Here is a 6,004-nt window from a genome sequence, read left to right as displayed (position 1 = left end):
CTTATTTTATTTTTTTAATGCTTCTTCTAAATTAATGGATTTGATAGCTATTTTATTCGTTGCTATTATTGCTTTGAATTAATTCACCTTGGATGGGCAACGGGCCCTGAAAGGCAGGTTATAATTCATATTTATTGAGAACAGAGAAGAAAAGTGCAGAAATGAGGGGTGTCAAATAATAATGAAATATTGAAATATCATGTCCTGTTCCATCACGTTTGTTAGTTAACAAATTTGATAGATGAGATTCCTGCATTGCTGGGGGTTCGACTAGATGATCTTTGGGTCCCTTCCAGCTCTGCTAGTCTATGATTCTAACATAGCAAGAGTCGCTATGCATTTTGATTCATAATGTGAATTAACACAGCAAAGTTGGGGCGATGGTGCTAGCACCAATTTCTTTGGGCCACTGTACTTTTTGGGAAAACTTGCAGTGAAGACCACCAATTTGGATGAGTTTGAAAGAGTGTTCGGCAAATTCACCGTAAATAATAATAATAATAATAATATTTTTTTATTTATACCCTGCCCTTCCCGGTTCAGAAAACCAGGCTCAAGGCGGCTAACAACAAATTTAAAACATTTAATTGATGCAACAAAAAACAGCATAAAATAAAGTATAAAACGTGAATAACAATATATTCAGAATTCAAAAATCAGTTTAGGGGGAAAATCCATCCAATAAACATTAGATGATCACCAGGGCCAGCTGGCTAAATTAGTCCTATTTGGGCCAGCGAGGAGACCAGGGGAGAATTAGCTGTGGGATCCCAGAGCGGGTAATCTTCATAAAAAGGAAAGGGGGAGGGAAGGAAGAGGAATAAAAGATCAGGATAAGTTCAAGTTGAAAGCCAGGCGGGATAGCTCTGTCTTACAGGCCTGACGGAAGGAGGTTAAATCCTGCAGGGCCCTGGTCTCATGGGACAGAGCATTGCACCAGGTCGGAGCCATCACTGAGAAGGCCTTGGCCTTGGTGGAGGATAATCTGACTTCCTTAGGGCCTCTAAAGTACGATTATTCATGGACCTTAAGGTCCTCTGCAGGGCATACCAGGAGAGGCGGTCCCGTAAATACAAGGGCCCTAAGCCACAAAGGGCTTTAAAGGTCAAAACCAGCACCTTAAATCTGACCCGATACTCCACCAGGAGCCAGTGCAATGGCTTTGCTTCTACGGCTGGAGGTAGCAATGTGTCTGAATATCAGTTGCTGGAAACTACAAGAGAGGAGAGGGACACAGGTGGCGCTGTGGGTTAAACCACAGAGCCTAGGACTTGCCGATCAGAAGGTTGGCGATTCGAATCCCCGCGACGGGGTGAGCTCCCATTGCTCAGTCCCTGCTCCTGCCAACCTAGCAGTTTGAAAGCACGTCAAAGTGCAAGTAGATAAATAGGTACCACTCTGGCGGAAAGGTAAACGGCGTTTCCGTGCGCTGCTCTGGTTCGCCAGAAGCGGCTTAGTCATGCTGGCCACATAATAATAATAATAATAATAATAATAATAATAATAATAATAATAAATTATTTGTACCCCGCCCATCTGGCTGGGCTTCCCCAGCCACTCTGGGCGGCTTCCAAAAAAACTATTAAAATCCTCTAATACATCAAACATTAAAAGCTTCCCTAAATAGGGCTGCCTTCAGATGACTTCTAAAAGTCTGATAGTTGTTGTTCTCTTTGACATCTGGTGGGAGGGCGTTCCACAGGGAGGGCGCCACTACCGAGAAGGCCCTCTGCCTGGTTCCCTGTAACTTGGCTTCTCGCAGTGAGGGAACCTCCAGAAGGCCCTCGGCGCTGGATCTCAGTGTCCGGGCAGAACGATGGGGGTGGAGACGCTCCTTTAGGTATACTGGGCCGAGGCCATTTAGGGCTTTAAAGGTCAGCACCAACACTTTGAATTGTGCTCGGAAACGTACTGGGAGCCAATGTAGGTCTTTTAAGACCGGTGTTATGTGGTCTCGGCGACCGCTCCCAATCACCAGTCTAGCTGCCGCGTTCTGGATTAGTTGTAGTTTCCGGGTCACCTTCAAAGGTAGCCCCACGTAGAGCGCATTGCAGTAGTCCAAGCGGGAGATAACCAGAGCATGTACCACTCTGGCGAGACAGTCTGCAGGCAGGTAGGGTCTCAGCCTACGTACCAGATGGAGCTGGTAAACAGCTGCCCTGGACACAGAATTGACCTGCGCCTCCATGGACAGCTGCGAGTCCAAAATGACTCCCAGGCTGCGCACCTGGTCCTTCAGGGGCACAGTTACCCCATTCAGGACCAGGGAATCCTCCACACCTGCCCGCCTCTTGTCCCCCAAGAACAGTACTTCTGTCTTGTCAGGATTCAACCTCAATCTGTTAGCCGCCATCCAATCTCCAACCGCCTCCAGGCACTCACACAGGACCTTCACCGCCCTCACTGGTTCTGATTTAAAAGAGAGGTAGAGCTGGGTATCATCCGCATACTGATGAACACCCAGCCCAAACCTCCTGATGATCTCTCCCAGCGGCTGCATATAGATGTTGAAAAGCATGGGGGAGAGGACAGAACCCTGAGGCATCCCACAAGTGAGAGCCCAGGGGTCTGAACACTCATCCCCCACCACCACTTTCTGAACACGGCCCAGGAGAAAGGAGCAGAACCACTGTATGACAGTGCCCCCAGCTCCCAGCCCCTGAAGACGGTCCAGAAGGATGTTATGGTCGATGGTATCAAATGCCGCTGAGAGATCCAGCAGAACTAGGAAACAGCTCTCACCTTTGTCCCTAGCCCGCCGGAGATCATCAACCAGTGCGACCAAGGCAGTTTCAGTCCCATGATGAGGCCTGAATCCCGACTGGAAGGGATCCAAATGGTCCGCTTCTTCCAGGTGTGCCCGGAAGCTGTACGCCGACTCCCTCGGCCAATAAAGTGAGATGAGCACCGCAACCCCAGAGTAGGCGACGACTGGACCTAATGGTTAGGGGTCCCTTTACCCCTTTACCTTTACAGGAGAGGAGAGGGGCTCTTGTGGGTTTCTGGTTGGCCACTGTGAGAACAGGATGCTGGACTAGATGGGCCATTGGCCTGATCCTGCAATCTCTTCTTGCACTCTTAAGAAGCATAGTATATCAACAGCAGGAGGCCTAGAGGCTCGCATGTCTGCTGGATGTACATAGGTAAACAGTCAGGCTTGCACCCCTCCATAACGTAGGGAAGGAGGCCAAAGGATTTTTGCTTTTTTCCTCAGTAGAGGTGGCATCAGAGAGTTGTCCTCTCTCCAAATACTATCCATTCTTCCATTTTCTGTACAGATTTCAATCCCAGCTGTGCAGGCTGGCTCCAGAACTGCCCCCCCTTCTGCAAAGAGGGCTTATTTTTAAACACAAAAGCATCCTTCCCCGACAAGTCCGTTCCAATATACCCTTTTCCTGCTGAGGTTACATGCGTTCAACCGGGTGTGTCTATCCGACAGGAAGAGAGAAGGAGATAGAGAGAGGCAACAGGCCATTCTTTAAAGAACAAGACTTTAATACAAATAAGTTGACAGGGGTTTTTGTTTTTCTCCCCCGCCTTTCCCTTGCTAGCTAAACTTCACAACCGTGGGCACAAAATAATATACAAACTTGGAAAGAACAAATACAAAGAAACATTATATAAATAACAAGTTTGGGCAACTTCAATGCAAACAGGCTCAGAGTTTCGAAATACAAAGAGAAGGAGTTGCACTCATACACAAACACACACACACAATAAAAACATAGCCAAAGTTGGGAAAGGTGACTAGAGGCGGGTGGCTGCGTTGCTAAACATCCTGGCCAAATTCTGTTCCTGCCAGACTGTTACAGATCTGTATCCACCAGAGACAAGGGACCTGTGGCTATCAAGGTATTGCTGGACTACAAACCCCATCAGCTCCAGCCAGCATGACTACTGGGGAAGAATGATGGGGGTTGTAGTCCTGGGAACATCAGGAGAGCGGCAGGTTTGCCTGGTATAAATCCACTACTGATGGCTATCTTCTGCGTCAGGTCCTGGAGAAAAAGAATTGCTTTTTTCATTTTTCAGTCTGGATGTCTTCACCCTCCAGCTTTTCCCTGCTCCCTGCGTGTCACCTGTACGGGACAGGGCAGCTATTCTTTATTAGACAGGATACCCACTCTAGCCAAAGTGATGAGCACCAGAATTGACTCCCCTTCCTAACAGTAAATCCTATGGCTGAGCAAGACTCGAGACAATTGGGTAGGGGACAAATACCACCCTACCAGAAACTGTGGGTCCCAACACTTTCCCAGTGAGTTCTTCGGCTCACCCCTCCAAAGGGGAGTTCACAGCCCCCCATTCATATTGGAGAAGAGGTGCGATAATCACACGTAAAACAACATCCAGTTATGGAAAGGGGGTGGAAGCAGAGGAGAGCTATTATCCGCTTTGAGCTCAAGCCTTCGAAGGAGAATAGGTGCACAAACACCAGGCAGGTGGAAGCACACCTGCAAACGGTTCGGAGTATTGGAACAGAGTCAAAAGAGCTGTGCGTTAGCCAGCTGCACCCTTCAAGGAACAGACAGGACAGTGATGCCCCCAAAATATGGGGAGATTCAGTCCATGCCCCCCTCCAATGTCCCTTTATTGCTCAGTTGGTGACTGGGAGAGAAAATCGTTCTCTCTGGAGAGCCTGGACAGAAAAGGACCCTTTGTTTTCTGCAAACAATTCAGAGGGGTCCACGGTCTGGTTTAATCACCAAATGCATTTCTCAATTATCTTTCTTTAAAAGGGGTTTTAAGAAGGTGTGTATGACCCAAGTCACCTCTGCAAAGGGGGGAAATTAGGCTCAGGGTTTTTGGGAAACCTGCTGGCTGATGACAGCCAGTTTATTCCACATTCTCCACCCCGGCAGACAGCTCTTGCTTGGCAAGCATCAGAAACAATAGGATGTGGACGTGGAGGTTGCATCACGGGCGGCGGTTGTTTGATGGAAGACTTGGCGCCACGTGCCCTGAAGCACAAGCTGTTGGAAACAAGGGGTTTTCCCTAAAGGCTGGGGAGAGAGGTCCACACACCTTCCTGGCTAACAACACAGACCCCTGAACCCAGAAGACACCTCCACATTACCAAAGGGTTGCAAAAGCAGTTGCTACATCCTCAATGATGCTATCAGCACCCCATCATTCACTCCCCTTTGTTTTGGACACCCTGGGACCAGACTCTACTGGATTGCCCGGTTTGGGTCTTTGGGGGGGAAACTTCCAGGGCAGAATGCCATCACAGGTCAATGGGTGCTTGGCTATTTCCTGGGCTTGCAGGCCCAAGCAGGTATTTCCTGGGCGCCTGCAGAAACAGCTTGCATTCTTCCGCCTCTCTCACAATAGACCCGGTGGGGTTTTTTTTACAGCCCTCTCAGCCGTTAAGATTTCCATTGTTAACAATCCCATTGTTGCTTCTGCAAAAGCTTATCCCTGTCTGCTCTGTGCTGCACAGATTCCCAAGGCTTAGCACACAAACGGGTGCAACCAAGACCTTGGGAATTAAAACAGCAATGTCTGGGTTAAGATTTGACTGCACTTGGTAGCACAAGACCCACCAGTAATGGACCCCATATTTCCAGGGCACCAGCACCACCAAACGTGGCCAGTGGTCAGTGTGGATGGGAGTTGGAGTCCAGGAACACCTGGAAGTTCGCAAATCCCTCCTCCAATGGGTTGCTTCCTCCTGTTGTAACAATCCCCACATATTCAGGGGGCTCCATCCTTACAGGACTTGGAAGAATCTAGCAACCTGCTTGCTCTGGGCTTCTCACTCATGTAAAAGGCATTCTAATAAACTCTCTTCCTTTTGGACTTTTTGGAGATTCAGAAGGAGCCCAGATACTTCTCTTCCCCAGGTGGATTTTCTGCAGGGATTTAAATTACGGGATGCCTCATCAGAACCACCCCGCTGCCCCAAGGCAGACCAGACATTTCTCAAAAGGAACAGGCACAAAACGCATGCAACAGTTGCCAACGTTTTCCCTCCAACAGTAAATATCAAAAACACACACAG

This window comes from Podarcis raffonei, chromosome 6 (assembly GCF_027172205.1).
Source record: "Podarcis raffonei isolate rPodRaf1 chromosome 6, rPodRaf1.pri, whole genome shotgun sequence".
NCBI lineage: Eukaryota > Metazoa > Chordata > Lepidosauria > Squamata > Lacertidae > Podarcis > Podarcis raffonei.
This window is presented reverse-complemented; position numbering follows the sequence as displayed.